Source organism: Capricornis sumatraensis, chromosome 18, assembly GCF_032405125.1.
Source record: "Capricornis sumatraensis isolate serow.1 chromosome 18, serow.2, whole genome shotgun sequence".
Lineage (NCBI taxonomy): Eukaryota > Metazoa > Chordata > Mammalia > Artiodactyla > Bovidae > Capricornis > Capricornis sumatraensis.
This window is the reverse complement of record NC_091086.1, coordinates 61,562,755-61,583,906: the sequence shown is the minus strand read 5'-3', so window position 1 is coordinate 61,583,906 and position 21,152 is coordinate 61,562,755.

The following is a 21,152-nucleotide window of genomic DNA, read 5'->3' as shown; positions in this document are numbered from 1 at the left end:
ATTTTATCATACATAGAATGAAAATATGTTTTGAAAGAGTAGAACAAGATTGTTTTTTTAGCAGAGGAAGACATTCTTGTGGTATCAGAGAACTAAATCTATTACATTTTTTTGGTCCTTATTTTTAAAACCTCTAAACTTTAGAAATTTTAAGAGTCAAATTTTTATTCCTCTATTGAAATGTATAATATTTCACACTGAGTATCTTTTTCAAGCTGCTTATATGAGAGTAACTTGATATTAATAAAGGTTATATCAATAATAGGTATTTAAATGTGACATAATTAGTATCAGGGAGCTAGGTCAGGCCAGGGAGCCTGGGTGACAAAGAAGAAGGGAATAAGGATTAAAAGTATAGTTTCAGGCAATAAAACCAATCTCATGATTCTACCTAGACCAGCTCAAGTCAAAGGTGAATGAGCTAGAAGACAGCTTTTGCTGCTATCACATCACTTGTTTACTTGATATCTTTGTGAATCTGACCCCTATGGATTTTAATCAGAATAGTGATATAATCTGTGTCTATGTGAAGAGTTGACTCATTGGAAAAGACTCTGATGCTGGGAGGGATTGGGGGCAGGAGGAGAAGGGGATGACAGAAGATGAGCTGGCTGGATGGCATCACTGACTCGATGGACGTGAATCTGAGTGAACTCTGGGAGCTGGTGATGGACAGGGAGGCCTGGCGTGCTGCGATTCATGGGGTTGCAAATAGTCGGACATGACTGAGCGACTGAACTGAACTGAACTGATGGATGTCAATGAAGGGAAATTTGTTTTTAATAGAAAAGAAAGCGAGGAAAATCTTTTGGAGATATAGATACCATTGTGGTATAGTGCTTCATGCAATCACCCCAAGTGTAGCACACCCTGCTGTATTCTGTATCCCCAATAATACTTATGGACCTGGTATTTATAATAAATGGTTTCTGCATACATATTAGGTTACATTTCAGAAGTTATTGGTATTTTTGCTTACTTGCACGCAAAAGGATAATTTAAAAATATTCTCTGGTTATTTATTTCATCCCACAATAATGGAATTGATTTGTGCTTTTACATAAATTTTACTGCAATTAATTATATTTATTGGAATATTTAAAAAATTTAATAATGAAGGTTTGCCATTCATTGCTCCTAATTGAATATTAAAATACTTTTTCATTATAAATTCGTTAAATCTGGTTACCCTCTTTTGGGGACACCCAGTACATATTAACTTCAAATCATTAATTGCATATTTTATTTCTCATTGTAATGATCTAATTTCTCTAACTTGATATTGGAAAATAGGCATCAAACTGAAATCTGTTTTAAAACAAAATTAATGTATCTTCAGGCAGTCTGTGATATACCTATTGATTTCTCATGCAAATATATCAATGTACCAAAAGTTCACATACAGATATAAATGATTCTGTTAGCACAAGTATAAGATAATGTTAAACAGGCTACAGAAAATCCCAATCTACTGTTTCAGCCACGTGATTTCAGCTTTGTTCATTTAACATTTTAAATTAATATTAAAGGTGTCTGTGTGAAATGTCATTTGTTCGCATCTTTTTCTATTTGTATGAAGAGGAAGTAAAATCTATTCTTAGCACAGTGCTGCAGGAGTCACTGTCAGAGGCTCTTCTCTGGGACTCTGGCTTTGACTTCACAAAGACTCCTTCTGTAGCTTGCTGGCTGTGTGGCTTCTGAGTTCTCAGACTCTCCAGCCTCTATATGCCTGACGCAATTCACATGACCCAAAGCTCATGAGGTTTTGTCAGTTACAGAATGAGGATACTGGGAATTAAATCTCATTGGTCTAAAAACTACCTACTACTAGGCTGAATTGTTTTAGTATATTGTATATTTAGATGTTTATCTATGAAAAGAAATATCAATTTAATGAGAGGTAGCATGCTATAGAATATTAAGTAATAAATCTATTGCTTCCAGGGTACAAGTGAAGAGCACTTCCATATTTAGGGCAGACACTTGCTGACGATTCAGTATTTCCTCTGAGAGCACAATAGCAATTGCTATTCAGCCTAACACACTAAACATATCAGTTTAGAATCACTGAGATACCAGACATTAAGGATCATGGAATGTCCTTGCAAGTTCTTTAAAACAGATTTTTGTAAGATGCTCATAAGATTGGGGACAATGTGTGAATGAATGATGAAAACAGGTGGTGACTGGCTGCTCCTGCAAAAGTCAGGAAACCCTGCTCCCTTGGTTAGAGGACTTAAGATATTCTTTATATGCAACAAAAGCCTTAAGCCACTGGGAAAGTGACAGCAAACTTGCTTATCTACAGGGACTGAGTAAAGATTCATTGATTTGGAGGGAGAGAGAGAAGAAAATTTCATCTAAGCCTTGAGCTCAAGGTTCTGCACCAACATAAAGGACTAGATAGTGGCAGCTTTACTGCCAGAAGTGTTAAAGCTTATGGTTCACTGAAGTAAAGATAGGATCAAGAAAATGAAATCCAGTTCAACTACCGAACAGATTTAATCAACCCCAAAGCTATCACTGGAGGAATAGTGCTCCTTTCTAAGTACTGCCTACTTAAAATTCATTTATTCACGATGACTGGAGATCTCTTCTAGAAAATTAAAGATATAAAGAGAATATTTCATGCAAAGATTAGCACAATAAAGGATAGAAATGGTATAGACCTAACAGAAGCAGAAGAAATCAAGAAGACGTGGCAAGAATAACAGAAAAACTAAACAAAAAAGATCTTAATGACCCAGATAGTCACGACTGTTTGATCACTCACTAGAGCCAAATATCCTGGAGTGTGAAGTCAAGTGGGCCTTAGGAAACATCACTACAAACAAAGCTAGTGGAGACGATGGAATTCCAGCTGAGCTATTTCAAATCCTAAAAGATGATGCTGTTAAATTGCTACCCCTAATGTGCCAGCAAATTTGGAAAATTCAACAGTGGCCACAGGACTGGAAAAGGTCAGTTTTCATTTCAATCCCAAAGAAGGGCAATCTCAAAGAATGTTCAAACTACCACATAATTGCACTCATCTCACATACTAGCAAAGTAATGCTCAAAATCCTTCAAGCTAGACTTCCACAGTACGTGAACTGAGAACTTCCAGATGTTCAAGCTGGTTCAAGCTGGAAAGGCAGAGGAACAAGAGATCAAATTGCCAATATCCACTGGATCATAGCAAGAGAATTCCAAAAAACATCTACTTCTGCTTCATTTACTACACTAAAGCCTTTGACCGTGTGCATCACAACAAACTGGAAAATTATTAAAGAGATAGGAATATGAGAACACATTACCCACTTCTTGAAAAACCTGTATGCATGGCAAGAAGCAACAATTAGAACCAGACAAGAAACAATGGATTGGTTTCAAATTGGAAAAGGAAGCCTTATATTGTCACCTTGCTTATTTAACTTATATGCAGAGTTTATCAGGTGAAATTCCAAGCTGGATTAAACACAAGCTGGAATCAAGATTTCCAGGAGGAATATCAATAACCTCAGCTATGCAGATGACACCATCCTAATGACAGAAAGCAAAGAGGAATTAAAGAGCCCCTTGATGAACGTGAAATGGAAGAGTGAAAAAGCTAGCGTACAATTAAACATTCAAAAAATGAATATCATGGCCTCTGGTCCCATCACTTAGTGGCAAATAGGTGGGAAAACAATGGAAAGAGTGACAGAGTTTATTTTCTCAGGCTCCAAAATCACTGCAGATGGTGACTGCAGCCATGAAACTAAAAGGTGTTTGTTCCTTGGAAGAAAAGCAATAAGCAACCTAGACAGCATATTAAAAAGAAGAAATATCATTTTGCTTACAAACGTCCATCTAATCCAAGCTTTGGTTTTTCCTGTAGTCATGTATGAATGTGAGATTTGGACCATAAAGAAGGCTGAGTGTCAAAGAATTGATGCTTTTGAACTGTGGTGTTGGAGAAAAGTCTTCAGAGTCCCTTGGACACAAGAACATCAAACCAGTCAATCCTAAAGGAAATCAATCCTGAATATTCACTGGAGGGACTGATGCTGAGGCTGAAGCTCCAATGCATTGGCCCTCTGATGCAAGGAGCCAGCTCACTGAAAAAGACCCTGATGCTGGGAAAGGTTGGAAGGCATGAGAAAAAGGGGATGATAGAGGATGAGACAGTTGGATGGTATCACCAACTCAATGGACATGAGTCTGAGCAAGCTCTGGGAAAGGCCTGGTGTGCTGCAGTCCATGTGGTCACAAATGTTGGACACGACTGAGCAAATAAATAACAAAATTCATGATGATTGATATTCAGATAAAATTTATGAGCCATAAAGAAAAGCAGAAGAAATGATCCTTTTTCATAGGAAATGACATAAACAGATTCAGAAAAATACAGATGCTGGAGCTAGGGGTAGTTTAAAATAAATTATCTTTGAGATGTTAAGGATCTAGTGAAAATGGTAGACAATGTGAATTATTACAAGTGGATGATGAACTTCAGCAGAGAGATAAAGATCTTGACAGAAAATGCTAGAAATGCTAGAATTTGGAGACAAGATATCAGAGGGGAAAAACTTCTTCAAAAGGCTTTTTAAAATGCTGAACTTAATAACATTTCAATAGAAATGATCCAAAAATGAATTTAAAAAGTAAAACATTCAAAATATAAAGATAGCATCAAATTTGTAACATGAAAGTAACTGAAGTCCAAGAAAAATGAGAAAGGAAACATGAATAATATAAACAAGGGGGGAGGCAGTTTGAAGAGATAATGGCATAGATTTCTCATAGTTAATGAAAGACAACAAATCAAGGTCCATAAAGGAAGCATACTCCCAGCAACATTAAAAACTGAATATACGCGCAAAAAATGAAACAATTCAATTTGCATCTTATATATATATCAGTTCTGTTCAGTTGCTTAGTTGTGTCCAACTCTTTGAGACCCCGTGAACTGCAGCACGCCAGGCCTCCCTGTCCATCACCAACTCCCAGAGTTTACCCAAACTCATGTCCATTGAGTCGGTGATGCCATCCAACCATCTCATCCTTTGTTTTCCCTTTCTCCTCCTGCCCTCAATCTTTCCCAGCATCAGGGTCTTTTCAAATGAGTCAGCTCTTCGCATCAGGTAGCCAAAGTATTGGTGCTTCACCTTCAACACCAGTCCTTCCAATGAACACTCAGGACTGATCTCCTTTAGGATGGACTGGTTGCATCTCTTTGCAGTCCAAGGGACTCTCAAGAGTCTTCTCCAACACCACAGTTCAAAAGCATCAATTCTTCTGCACTCAGCTTTCTTTATAGTCCAACTCTCACATCCATACATGACTAGTGGAAACACCATAGCCTTGACTAGACAGACCTTTGCTGACAAAGTAATGTCTCTACTTTTTAATATGTTGCCTGGGTTGGTCATAAATTTCCTTCCACGGAGTAAGCGTCTTTTAATTTCATGGCTGCAATCACCATCTGCACTGATTTTGGAGCCCCCAAAAGTAAAGTCAGCCACTGTTTCATTTCCCCATCTATTTGCAATGGAGTGATGAGACCAGATGCCATGATCTTTTCTGAATGCTACACACTGATATATGCTCCAGTCTCCATAGACTTGGATGTACCCATGTCATTATGTTCTGCAACAGCAGAGGTTCACAATACTTGCAGGTCTGGTCCATGCGGAAATCCTGAAGCTCCACTACCCCAAGCTATTTACCCTCTCCCGTAGTCTTTTTTTATGGGGGGAGCTGTGCCACACAGCTTGTGGGATCTTATTTCCCTGATCAGGGATGGAACCTGTACGTTTGGCAAAAAAGTGCCAAGTCCTAATCCTAACTGCTGGTACGACTCTTAGGGATTAATTTAGCCAAGCCCTATGACCTTCTATACCAAGTTGGATAACATACCTCAAAATAAATAAATAAATAAAATTTTATATATATATATATATATATATATATATATATATATATATATATATATATAAATGTTCATCCTCAACCTGTTAACATGACCTTGGTTTATAAATAAGGTATTTGCATATGTAATCAAGTTAAGATTGGTCCTAGTGTACATGGGTAGTCCATTAATCTAGTAGAATTGGTGTCTATACAAGGACTGTGATCCTTGTAAGAGGAGGAGAGCTTGGGCACAGAGATATACAGGGAAAATACCACGTGACAACAGAGGCAGAGATTGAAGTGAGGTGCTTACAGGCAAAGAGCAACTAAGATTCCAGTAAACACCTAAAACTAGGAAGAAGCAAGGAAACACCTTTCCTTAGAGTTTTCAGAGAGAAAGCACAGCCTTGCCAACATCTTGATTTCAGACTTCTCACCTCCAGATATGTGAGGGAATAAATTCTTGCTGTTTGAAAGCCATCCAGTGTGTGGTCATCTGTTAGGGCAGCCTTAGGGAACAAATGTATTTCAGAAAGTACATATTGAAGATAGCAGCCCCCCCAAAATATAAGGAATTGGGCCTTTAAATAATCACTTCCAAGAGAGTAGCCTCAAATCAGAAATGAAGTTTTAGAGTTTAGTTACATGAGAAATAAAGTGTGTTAAGCTACTGAAATGTGTGGTTTTGTTTCTTGTAAGAGATGAAAGTGAAGTGAAAGTGTTAATCGCTCAGTCGTGTCTGACTCTTTGCAACCTCATGGACCATAGCCCACCAGGTTCCTCCATCCATGGAATTCTCCAGGCAAGAATACTGGAGAGGGCTGTCATTTCCTTCTCCATTTGTAGGAGCTAGAGTGAGTCAAAATAAAACATTTAACCTCAGGAAAGACAGTGCTATGGAAATCAACCGTATTTTCTGTGAGAATGTTCCCTCCCCACCTCAGTTATCCTAACAGGCAGCAAACTGAGGGCATGAATATTTCCTGGCACTAAGCGTTCCCTAATTCCAACTTAAAAGTCAACAAAATACACATTAAAAAAAAAAAAATCTGATCTAAATCTCCATATGCTAAAACCTTGGAATAGTTTTGCTAAATATGTCTATGAGACTTGGATTTAAGGAAACAGCTGATCTGCTCATGTGAGAGAGAAAAAAGTTCAAATACTGTGTAGTGATCCTTGTAGAGTTTACATGACATGTGTGCATGCTAAGTTGCTCATTGCTTCCAGCTCTTTGGGACCCTGTGGAGTGTAGCACACCAGGCTCCTCCATCCATGGAATTCTCCAGGCAAGCATACTGGAGTGGGTTGCCGTTTCCTCCTCCAGGGCATCTTCCTGACTCAGGAATGTAACCTGCATCTCCTGAACTCCAGACGGATTCTTCATCACTGAACCACCAGGGAAGCCCTCACATGACATGTGCTAATTTGACTCTCCCCAAAGCCTCTAACTCAGAAGGACAAGGGCTGCTCTGGGGTGCAGGGTGGGGGCTGGGAGTAGCAGGATAATGAGAGACTGAGAAGCCCACCAGTTGGACTACCTCAGAGATTTATAAATCAATGTCAAGGGTAATACACACACTTTCTTCACATAAAATAGAGAAACATCAGTGCCTATCTGCTTTCAATCTGAAAATGAAATAAACTTTTATGGAAAGTCTGGCTAGAAAATTATACATTTTCTAACATTACCCAGCTGAACTCCTAAATTTGGCACTGAGAATCACTGCACTCAGCCTCTCAGCCAAAGAGAAAACTGCAATACAACATCGGTTTATGCTTCTGTTCAATCAAAACTAGTAGGGAATGTTGCCAGGTTTAAATTAGGTAATATCAAAGCAATTTGTTTATGTATACACATTGTTTTGCCATCTCCTCCTCTCCTAAATAATCACAAGTGTGTATGTGTGTGTGCTGTAAATGTATAACCTATATTTGGAAAATACACACAGAGAATAAAGTCTAAAATGACCTGAAAGCACATCATATCAAGAAGTGATTTTAATTCCTGTAGTCTCATTAGCAATTTTAAGATTAAAGACAAATATCACCCAAATTTTCATCAAAGTCATTCGGGCAATGGCACATCATCCATATATTAATGCTGATAGATATTGCAAGAGCCATTCAAGATTACTGGGCTGAAATCATTGATAATTATGTGCTATTCATTAGGCTTTCTCCCAGACATGACTTCAAATCATGCCTTCAACAGTTCTTGATAATGGACCGTGGATCTTCTATTAGCTAAATATAAGACTTTAGTCATTTTTCACTGTTCTTCACCCCTTACCTACATTTTTAAAGCAATTATATTTACACTGTCCTACTTTCAATATGTTTTTGTATTGCTTTGACTTGTTTTGTTTGCAATCACTTTCTTTCCGACACCTCTATATATAATAGCTTGTAGGCTCCCTCACATATAGCTGGGCTTACTGAAATCATGGCTACCTGCTCACTTCATCTTTACTGTCACTTTAGCTAAATTTATTCTATGGATTATAAAGTTGCAGTATCAATTGGCCTTAAGCAAAGTTATAACCATTTTCATTGTCTATTTCATTAGATCTATAGTCCATAGTCTTAATTTCTCAAAATCCTACTGCCTTGGTACCATATACCGTCCCAGGATTATAGATGACTGAATTTGACAACAGTAATACCATCTGAACAACGCATATTAAAAGTATTTCATTAGTAGTTACCCAAATTTTCTAGCTTCCGAAGTTTTGCTCATGTAAATACATTACTTTTTTCTATATGAAAAGTCTTTCCTCTACATATTTACCTATCAGAATCCTATTTAATCTTTAAAAAGCAATTCAAGTATTATGTCCTTCATGATATACACTTGGATCCTTGCAATGCACTTTGAATTATAGCTTGTACTTAATTATCAATATATTTTTCCATCACCTTGAGATTATACTCCAAGCCTTTAATAGAAACTTTATATTTATGTGTATCTTCTAAAGAAATCAGCACAGTGTTAAGGACATGAAACTTTCCAAACAACAATTATTTATTTGAATGCAATTTACATAACCTTCCATTACAAACTCAAAACTTTCCAGGCTTATAAAAATATCTTTGACTAATAAAAAATATAGATTACATTTATTTTGTAACACTATCTCCAACCCATTATGGTATATCAATACATCACTAGATGCATAACAAGAAACAACTGTGAATTAATTATGAAATATTCCTATCTTCTAAAAGTAGTTGGCAGGAAAAAAAAAAGTCTTCAGGAAATAGCCATAGTTCGTAACACTAAAATCTCTTCCACTGAATGGAAGTAATCTTATTCTATATTCCTCTGAAAAGCTCATTGCCAATTTCCTTGCATATTTCTAAAGTGACCATTAGAAGACACAGGAAACTACTGTAATTTATGATAGGATAAAGAGCTAGCCTTGCTTCTCCTAATCGTGTCGTTGTATTCTTGAGATAAAGAGAAACCTTATGTGTTAAATACAGATATTTAATCTATTATTTTGAATAATACAAATCATTCATTTTATATTAGTTTTTAGTTTTAATATCAACAAAATAATTATATTTTTATCATTTGCAAACACCCATGCCTCCTAATCAAAGCTTGATGTTTACATTTAAGGTTAGACCAAAGAGGATGTAATCAGCTCTTGGCAACAGACTGATGGTTAGAAGAAACTAGCACCAGCCATCTGACTGAGATAGCTTTTATGTCTCCATAATTCTCATATTAATGTACATATATTTGGTAAACCATCAACATTAGATTAATTTCTGAATATTCCTTTCCAAAATCCATACATTTCCTTCTCTTTGAATATTTCCCTGCTATATGTGAATATTTAAATTTTCTCCATTCTTTACAATATCTTTCTTCCTCCCATCAACCTCAGCCAAAGTAGCCTCAAAACCTACCACACAATCTTGGTACAAGACAATAAACTAACTTTCTTACAAAATAACATGGAAAGTTCTGATACCCATGGCATTAGTCATTGGTCCTATATTGTATCTCATTAAATAGAGCAGACCCACTATACAAAACAGTGGGATGGGTCAATAAGCTTCAAGTGGAGTGCTAGCTGGATGGTTAAACTCAGACTGAGGTGCTATCAAATTGGTTGCAATGTGTGCTTGAAACTAGTGAACACTATTTCTCACTATTTGATCTATTGTTCCATTAGAAGAAATATTTATCTTCTTAATCCTTAGGGATCTTCTTAACTGAAGATTATACCCCCAGAGGAAATATTAAATGGTTTTACTTGGTAAATAATAGTGATTTTATTGACTTGAGAGTTAGTATTGCAACCTGGCCAATTTAAGCTCTTAAAGTTAAGCTTCACTTAACTTAAAAAAAAAAAAAAAGTGGGTTACGGTGAAGATTTGGGTGAAAAACTCTGCCTATCAAAGGGAAATAATGTTTTTCTGCAAAACGGAGTTTGTACATATGATTAGAATCCTCAGAAATGGAGATGAGGACAAGCAAATGGAAGTGAGCTACAAGCAAAGAAGCTAAACTATAAGCAGCAGCAAGACTCAAGTAGCTGTTTCTTAGAAAAAGTCCATGGGGTAGGTAACACAGAAACAAAGGCATATGTACTGTTTACAACCTTCATACACGATGAAGTCACAGATCCCACATACAAATGAATTTATTAACTTCTAAAATTAGCTCAGAAATAACAGAATACAATAGGCTTTAGCGAATTCAGTGACTGGTGACACTGGGGTTGTCTCAAGTGTAGCGATATGATGTTGGTAATGTAAGGGGCAGTTGAATTATGATGCACATTTCTTTGAGAAGCATATACAAGAAGTAGGTATATGTATGTGGGATAATCAAAGGCTATCTTCAAAACTGAGGTAAATTGGATTTGAGTATATACAATACCAACTTTCTGCATTTAGGGATCATAACGTTGGTTGAGTTCTGATGAGAATTGGTCTTCATTTTCCCTTAGGGAATCTAAAGATGCTAGACTTCTGTTTTCCATGAACAAGGTAGTTTAGCATTATGGCACCGTTGCTTACCCCAACAATGGCACCTGGTATATTTAATTATTAATAATTTGAGCAAAATAGAAAATAAAAATATGGTTGATAATTTATCACTATGGCAACAACATTCTCTGTTTCCAGTAGCGGTTTGAGTAGTTTCTTCTAGAAATCAATGAGGCAGTGCCACCATGTTTGGGTAATGAAAATATCATATATAATATATAAAATATAATATATAGTTTTTAATATAGCTATATACTATATAGCTATATATATTCACTTGCATGAATTAAAAAAATCAAAAGTAGTAGTAGGTCATGTCAAGGACTATTAGATTAGTACACAGGTTAGGAAAGTTGAAAATCATTCATACATTATACTGTTAAACTTGAACAAATCCATTAACTCACCTGCTTTTTTTATCTGTAAAATAAAATACTGTCTCAAAAGAACTCAGGAAGTCATTCTCTATTACATCTACTGTTTGATTAAAAAGTTATGTTTGAAGTAGCTTTCCGTTAATGTTGATCCTCAGTTGAAAACACAATGTGATGAGCAATTATTCTTCTATCAGAATAATTTATTAGCTTTCATCACTAAAATTTCTTATGTGATGGTGAGTAATTTATTATTTGAATTGAGTAAAAGATTGACAGTAGTTAATGGTATTTATTTGTGGGAAAATAATCTTTACCAGCAACACTGAGAAACTAACTTCCTTGAAACACACATGGAAATCTTCCCAGACTTTGGAATCCATCTAACATCCAATAGGACTCTAGAAGATGTATTGTGTTCATGCTGGTCTTGCTATACATTTGAAACAAAGTAAATGTGTATTATCTGCTATGCTAAAAAATCAACACATATATATATTTGAATTATTTATATTTAACAAGATGTTAGGGAACACTAGGACTTCCCTGGTGGCTCAGATGATAAAGTGTCTGTCTACAATGTGCGAGACCCAGGTTTGATCCTTGGGTCGGGAAGATCCCCTGGAGAAGGAAATGGCAATCTACTCCAGTACTATTGCCTGGAAAATCCCATGGACAGAGGAGCCTGGTAGGCTACAGTCCATGGGGTTGCAAAAAGTTGGACACAACTGAGCGACTTCACTTTCACTTTTCAATTTTATTTTAGGGAACACTAGTTTATGTAGAAAACAGTGGCACAAGATGAGGAAAAATATATAACGATGTTATCCAGTTATGTTATGTTTAAAGATAAGCTTTACTGTGATAAATTTGTTAAAGAGACTAAGCTTTTTCTAAGTAGTGTGACTAGACAGGATAGACTGGGGTTGGTAACTTCTGTGTCAGCTTCTGTAAGCTGTCTCCAGATAAAAGGTTCATTTAAATGTGAACTATAAAACCTGAACATGACTTCCTTTGGGGAGCAAAAGAGGTCAACTTACCAGGTATTATACCTTGTTCAAGTAAGATTTCACAAGGAGCTTGAGTTGTACTTGTCTTCAGTTCAGTTCAGTTGCCCAGTTGTGTCTGACTCTTTGTGACCCCATGAATCGCACCACGCCAGGCCTCCCTGTCCATCATCATCTCCACAGTTCACTCAGACTCACGTCCATCGAGTCAGCGATGCCATCCAGCCATCTCATCCTCGGTCGTCCCCTCCTCCTCCTGCCCCCAATCCCTCACAGCATCAGAGTCCTTTCCAAATAGTCGACTCTTCACATGAGGTATCCAAAGTACTGGAGCTTCAGCTTCTGCATCATTCCTTCCAAAAAAATCCCAAGGTTGATCTCCTTCAGAATGGACTGGTTGGATCTCCTTGCAGTCCAAGGGACTCTCAAGAGTCTTCTCCAACACCACAGTTCAAAAGCATCGATTCTTCGGCGCTCAGCCTTCTTCACAGTCCAACTCTCACATCCATACATGACCACAGGAAAAACCATAGCCTTGACTAGATGGACCTTAGTCAGCAAAGTAATGTCTCTGCTTTTGAATATACTATTTAGGTTGGTCATAACTTTTCTTCCAAGGAGTAAGAGTCTTTTAATTTTATGGCTGCAATCACCATCTGCAGTGATTTTGGAGCCCCAAAAAATAAAGTCTGATACTGTTTCCACCGTTTCCCCATCTATTTCCCATGAAGTGATGGGACCAGATGCTATGATCTTCGTTTTCTGAATGGTGAGCTTTAAGCCAACATTTTCGCTCTCCTCTTTCACTTTCATCAGGAGGCTTTTTAGCTCCTCTTCACTTTCTGCCATAAGGGTGGTGTCATCTGCATATCTGAGGTTATTGATATTTCCCCTGGCAATCTTGATTCCAGCTTGTGCTTCTTCCAACCCAGTGTTTCTCATGATGTACTCTGCATAGAAGTTAAAAAGCAGGGTGACAATATACAGCCTTGACGTACTCCTTTTCCTATTTGGAACCAGTCTGTTGTTCCATGTCCAGTTCTAACTGTTGCTTCCTGACCTGCATACAGATTTCTCAAGAGGCAGGTCAGGTGGTCTAGTATTCCCATCTCTTTCAGAATTTTCCACAGTTTACTGTGATCCACACAGTCAACGGCTTTGGCATAGTCAATAAAGCAGAAATAGATGTTTTTCTGGAACTCTCTTGCTTTTTCCATGATCCAGTGGATGTTGGCAATTTGATCTCTGGTTCCTCTGCCTTTTATAAAACCATCTTGAACATCAGGGAGTTCACGGTTCATGTATTGCTGAAGTCTAGCTTGGAGAATTTTGAGCATTACTTTACTAGCATGTGAGATGAGTGCAATTGTGCGGTAGTTTGAGCATTCTTTTACCGTCTCTAAAATATCAAGAGATTGAAGTCTTCACTTTGGTATGCTTAGTGATATAACTAGTTTCTGAAGTTGGGCTATTGACTTTTAAACATTGGAAAAGTTAGTATATTTAATAGAGATTGTGTATGAATTGAGGATTGTTATAAGCTGAATTTTGTCCCCTCAAATTCATATTTTGAAATCCTAACCCTGAGTGCTGCTGCTACTGCTGCTAAGTCACTGCAGTCGTGTCTGACCCTGTGCGACCCCATAGACAGCAACCCACCAGGCTCCCCCGTCCCTGGGATTCTCCAGGCAAGAACACTGGAGTGGGGTGCCAAGGCCTTCTCTGTAACCCTGAGTATGTGACTATATTTGCATTAAAGGTCTTGAAAGAAGTATCTGGATTGAAGGGAGATATTTAGGGTAAAACATAATCCAACCTGAGTTTGTTCTTAGTAGCAGAGATTAGTGTGCAAGAAATCTACAGAGGAAACATTATGTGACGACACAAGAAAACAGCCATTTGCAAGACAAGGGGAGATGCTCAGAAGAAAGCCTGGCAACACCCTGATCTATGCTTGCTAGCATTCACAATTGTGAGAAAATAAATCTCTGTTGTTTTAGTCACCCAGAATGTAGCACTTTGTCGTGAAAGACCCAGGAAAATAACACAAGAACAGAACATATGAGTCCCAGTGTCAACTGTCCAATTACTATTTATTTTACCTTGTATAATTAATTTAAGCACTTTGAACCTCGGTTTCCTTCCTCATGTACAAAAGAAGAAAATGTAGACCAAGGTTTTTGTTTATACTTTTTAACTCTGTGGCAAAATAATGGATAAAGATGGCAATTTTTTAAAACTTTTAAAAATCTAAATGTATATATATTCAGGGTGTGTGTGTGTGTGAAGTCGCTCAGTCATGTCTGACTCTTTGCGACCCCGTGGACAGTAGCGCACCAGGCTCCTCCGTCCATGGGATTCTCCAGGCAAGAATACTGGAGTGGGTTGCCATTTCCTTCTCCAGTGGATATTCCCGACCCCAGGATCGAACCCAGGCCTCCTGCATTGCAGGCACACGCTTTAACCTCTAGGCCACTATATTTTTATTTTTAAATCACAGTTGATATACCCATATTCAGGGTATATTTTTAAAAATAAAAATATATTGAGAGACACAGGCCCTCAGAAAGTACATTGTCTAAGTACTAACTTTTCTGAAAATCTAACTAAGGATATGGTTTAACATATCCTTTAACATTAAATGCAAAGATGGAGAACATAAAATACAAGAAAAATTGGTAAACTGAGACACCTTCAAATGATAGCAATTTAAATCAGTGTTCATAATGTGAAGACTTATAACGAGCATGCGTGCTCAGTCTCTATGGAATCTTCCAGGCAATCTTCCAGAATACTGGAGTGGATTTCCATTTCCTCCTCCAGGGGGAGGATTTATTACATTTTATATTAAATGGTTAAAATATAGAGGACACATATTATATTACAAAGAAACTGACATTCTGGACAAAAATTCTGGATAGTTTATTTGAAGTTTTATGTTGGAACTAGAAGATTAAGAAAGAATAATCTCAATTCACACTTGAATCTCTCTTTTTTTAGAAAGAAACTTATACTAGCAATTTTTATTTCTAACTCCTCTGTAGTTACATTCTATACTGTATCTGTATTCCTTGGTCTTTGATTATCTTCAAATATGTCCACTATAAACAAGAATATGGCCAACCAAATGAGTAAATATTTTCAATCACACATGCTATTTAGTTACTTTTTGAATTTCTCTCTTCACAAACTTCTTGAAGAGTTAACTGTATTTACTGTCTTTAAGACCTTAATAGAAAATGGGCCACACTTTAACTGATAACCTGCAAAAACAAATGAAAAAGGCAATTAATACAAATGCTGCTGTTGCTGCTGCTGCTAAGTCGCAACGTTATTCAAATCTCATTCGAGATCAGGAAATATACATTGAAACATTAATTAGATAACAGTTTTGTCTTTTAGATTTTAAAGGAAAATATGTAATACCACACGAGGTTCACAAGAGTAACAGAATAGTATATACTTTTGATGGGAATGTAAATTGATTTGACTTTTCAAATGGCAGTTTGAACTTATAAATGCTTACACATTTGACTAATAATTTTATTTCTGTAAATTTCTCCTGCACTAGTGCTAGCATTAAGGAAGACTTATGTGCAGTGTGTCCACTAAAATTTGTAACAGCAAAAACCAAACGAAATCAAACCTGGAAACATCACAACTATGCATAAATAAACAAAGTTGATAGGTCTGAGTATTTGCACAAAATGTAGTAACTAGCTAAAGTAAAACAAGCTTCCACATTTTCACTTCAATTAAAAAAAAATAGCGTTAATTTTAAAAGCCAGGTGTAGGACAATATACAGAATGATTCTTTGCATGGGATAAAATGTTGTTTTTTTGTTGTTTGTGTGTACATGTGTGTGAGAGAGAGACAGCAAGAGAGAGAGAGAGAGAAAGTTAAGAAAGATAGAGAAAGTTTAGAAATATCATGTGCCAATTAGCACAAAAAATGCCTGGAATTATATTTCATTCTAAAAGCTTTACTATCTGCTGAATTGGATAAGGAGTGAAATATAAAGATATACTATGTTATATATTGTTTAGATTTGCTAAAATATGCTTCATTACTTTTCTAATAAATATAAATATATACTGAAAAGGAACATTTTAAGTACACAATATAAAGATAGTTTAACAAAATCTATAACTTTATATATATGCTATATAATATCATTTGAAAGACACTGAAATACAGTGCAAATTCCACTGCCTTAAAAATATATAAACATCAAGATTTTTGATGTTGTTGTTTGATGTTTTGATGTTTGTTGTTGTTCAGTTGCTAAGTTGTGTCCAACTCTTTGCGACTTCATGACTATAGACCGCCAGTCTCCTCTGTCCTCCATTATCTCCCAGAGTTTGCTCAAATTCATGTCCATTGAGTCAGGGATGCTACCTAACCGTCTCATCCTCTGTTGCAATACTTTTGGGCAAAAAGAAAAAAGAAAACTTCTAAACCAGAGAAAACAAAAAAGGAAATGTATTGTAAGGCTTCCTGCACCACACACAATGTTGTGAAGGAATAACTCAACAGTTATGCTTTGGGATCGAGTCTGAAAATAATCTAGACTGGAAGCAGAGACTCTTCTCTTCTGTCTTGTGTGTCTGCCTCATTCTCTCAGGCTTTCTGGATGGTGTTATACATGACTAATAGTATCTTTTAGCATGGAGATTATTAAAAAATAACATTTTCATTGTCTCTAGTAATAAAATAAAATGTACAAAGAACAAACCATTGACAATGACAAAACACTTCCCCGAGACGGTCTCTGATGGCTCTGCTAAATGTTTTGCCTTGGGTCCTCCTGCGGCTGCAAGGTAGGTGTTCTATGTAATAGGTTTGACTTGGGCACTATGCCCACCTCCTGCTCAGGCAGTCTGCGCTCTTTCAAGAGGATCCAGTTTATATCACATGTTTAAGTAGTACACACTAATTTTATTTTTCCTTCTGATCCCCAAATGCCTCACCTCCGATTGTGCAATTTACTTTTACGGTTATCAACGTGCTTACCAGTGATCACTTGCTCTGCTTTGATCAGGCTCAGAGTCCTATCACCAGCCACAGGGAGACAGAGCCTCTCTTACTGAAGTTATGTGACAGAGCTGAAATGATGACACAGCATTACCCCCTGCTAGGGGAAAGGCATGGGACAGACACTCAGAAGAAACAGAGACTTTAAGACTTTTAGCCTCGAGGGCTGTGAGATAATAAACCTCTGCAGTTTAAGCCACTCCATTTGTTGTACTTTGTTATGGCACCCTTACCAAAAGAATACATCCCTCACTCTATTTTCTGGGTAAACCTTTATGACCTCTTCCCCCACTTTACTGAGTTCTCCCACGGGGCCGCATTCCAGAATGATGGAGCGCCTCTGCTCCCATCCATTGAAGTATGCAATTAAAAGCCTGTTGCATTTGCTTCCTCAGCCTATTTTTGTCAGGTTATTTGCTTCTGTAAATAATTAGTTTCTATATGTATACCAAATTAGATATATGAGTGTAAAGAGAAATGAAGCTTGCTATTTCTGTGCAAACTAAATTAAATGCTTGGGAAAAATCAATAAAACTAGTCACACACATAACAAAATCATTTAATTATGTGTATATAAATTAACTAAAATATTGAAATAAAAAGGATAAATATCTAAGCCATCTGAACCCAGATTAATATCTCATTTCAATCAATATTCCACTTTAAAGAAACTAGACATATTAAATGATACATAGTGAATTTGGTAGATGTAAAAAAAATGATGCAGAAAACTTATCAACCGATATGCTCCAAAATGTGTTAAAATATTGAAGACACATGTATGTGTCTTTTTCTAAGTAATCTCTTAGCTGATTATGGGTTCATTAGGTTGAATAGCTGTCCATGATTTTTCTTCAGACAGACAGGCTTGGGCTCAAGTATATTTTACTTTAGCAGCATTTTAATTAAGAAGTAACCAACACATAGCTGACATATTTTTGAGAAGCCACCTAAATGGCCTTTTGTGCATGTGTGAATCCATGTCTGGGGTTTCAAGGATCAGCATATTATAGTTTGATTATATTGCTTTTGCATGGTCCAAATAGCTTTCACCAATCCTAAATGTCCAATACCTCAGTGCCTCCTTTCATGTTCCCATTTTATTACCAGTAATATACCAGTACTATTGACAGTTTCTCTATCCATCAGGCCTCTTGATTTTTAAAGATAAATAACTCAATCTAAGCACAAAAAAGAAAAGTTAACTGGGAAGATACTAGTGTTTCACACTGAAAGGGAAGTGTGGAAAGTACACTCAAATGTAGAAAAGATGGGGGCAAAATATTTAGACACTTTAAACAGTGGTGTGAACTTGGTCAGAACTTTCTCTCTCATCTTGGCCTCTCTCTGATATCAGTCTTATTCTCTGCAATGGAAAGATGCTATTTGACATGCAAATTGATTAGTTCCATGGAAATATTAGAATAGGTAGAAAAATGGTTTATCTAACTTCAAGGACAAGATGCAGAAATACAGCTTTGAACAGCATCTTCAGCTTTTCATTTCCTGGAGGAAATATTGGCCAGAGGACTTGGAAAAACTCTAAGAATCCATGACTGGCCAAAGGGATCTCTGAAGAGGAGGAGGAAGAAGAGAATGAATAAAAACACTGTTGACCTGTCAAAAAAAAAAAAAAAAAAACAAGAGGAAGATATGATTCCTGGATTTAATCAGCTCTCATAAAGTGACAAATCACAAATCAAATCAGCTTTTTCCTCTAGAGCAAGTCTAGAGGAAAGGGAATATCAAATTGATAGGTCATATCTTTATACACTGTTTCATAGGGCTCATTTAACATGATAAAACACACCTTCACAATGTATGCAATGTTTTTATACTTCAGGATAACTTTCTCAGGAGAGTTTAGGATCAAGTTCCTCATTGTGAAGGGAACTTTGTATACAGACTACGACGATATCAAATCTACTTTCTTCAAAGTGCCAGAGCAATAGCTGTCAGAAATTTGGGGTTTGCCAGTTTCCAACTTTGCCTTTAGGAAAATATTCAGTTTTCTTTGTGAGAAAAATTCCAAGGACGTTGAGAGGTTCATTTGGTTTGCATGCTTACACTTAGATGATTCATTCTTTCCAGAGAGATCAGAGTTGTGCATGAAGATAACAGCTGTTTTCAAGATCATAAGTAATATACGCAGAACAAATAGCTCCCTAAAAGTGAAAGAGCAGGTTACTCAATAAAAAGAAGGGAGTCTAGGCAAAAAAATTAAAACCAGCTACAGAAGATAGGCTGAAAATAAATATTGAGAGCTCAAAACACATAGAAAAGTATAATAAAATAATAGCTATGGACTGCAATTTTACTTATACATGAAAAAAGCATATTTAGGTTTATATAGTCACAACACTTAGGATCATTCAAAATCAAATATATTTTCCATGGATATTTCTAGTATTGGACTGCTTAATTTCAATCTTTTTTTTTCCCCTAATTAGCTTAAAACATTGGAAAAGACCCTGATGCTGTGAAAGATTGAGAGCAGGAGGAGAAGGAGGTGACAGAGGATGAGATGGTTAGATGGCATCATTGACACAGTGGACATGAGTGTGAGCAAACTCCGGGAGATAGTGGAGGACAGGGAAGCCTGGCATGATGTAGTCCATGGGGTCACAAAGACTCAGACAAGATTAAGCAACTGAACAACACATGAAACTATTATTTATTAACTACAGGAGAACATTTTAACATATTTATTGCTTTTGCCCACAAAAGCGAAAAAAAAAAAAATCCTTTGTATTTATTTTACTGTCCACTGTGGGTAAAGAATTTTAAATTTATCTACTGAACTAATTTATGTGTGAATTCATTTTCCCAATAGTTTTTGCTTTTCTGCATGTTACAGTAAAAATTAAATAAATCCCTTTAAAACTTGAGTTGAACTATATATATCAAATTCTAACCTCACTTAGAGATCAAACATAGTAGTAATTTAGGAGAAATCTTGGAATGCTTTCATTAAAACTACATGCATGTCCAGAAATCTTTATAATCATCAGGAGTCTCTTTAGGGAAAACACTCATAAACACAAAACAAAATTCAAAATAAAAGGAAAAGTGTTTTTAAAGTATTTGACATAATTTGGAAAACTAAAGGCATTAGGTAGCTATTAATTTTGAAAGTCATAGCTATTTGATGTTTTCCTAAAGCTTGTAAAAGCCTCTGGCCTAGGGTGAGGACAGCAGAGAAAGATGGTCCTCACAGTACCAGCTTCAGCAGGTTTTGAAGCAGTTTGGCATTGCTTGTGGGCTTGAAGTTCACAGTTACTCAATCCTTACTAAGCTGATAAAGGTTAGAGGAAACCATGTGAAAATAAGTGAGTCAGAGGTGTGAAAGCATCTTATTTAGGCCATTAAAAAAGGTTAACATTTGGGAGTCCCTTGCAGTCCAGTGGCTAAGACTCAGCATTCCCAATGCAGAGGCCAGGTTCCAATCCCTGGTTGATCCCTAGATCCCATGTGCCTTGGCTAAAAAGATCCTACAGGGACTAATGAAGATTGAAGATCCTGTGGTGTGCCACAGCTAAGACCTGGGGCAACCAAATACATTAAAAATTTTTTTTTTAATGTTAATGTTCAATTGCTTGCCTGTTAACTTGAATTTTTAGCCTACTTTGGCTACATCTTTTGACAAAAATTTGGGAGATCATATAAGGGCAACTGAAGTCATCTGAACCGCCAGCCTCACTTGTGTTTCAGGGGTGGACAAAACTAGTGCCTTTATGGTCACCTCTCCCTCTCACAGGAGAAAGGCTAAAGAGAAGATCTAAGATATGCCAATGAAAAAATGTTATAGTCTTTGGCTTTCTGGGGGCAGGGATCTAAACTCCAATTTAATTGGAA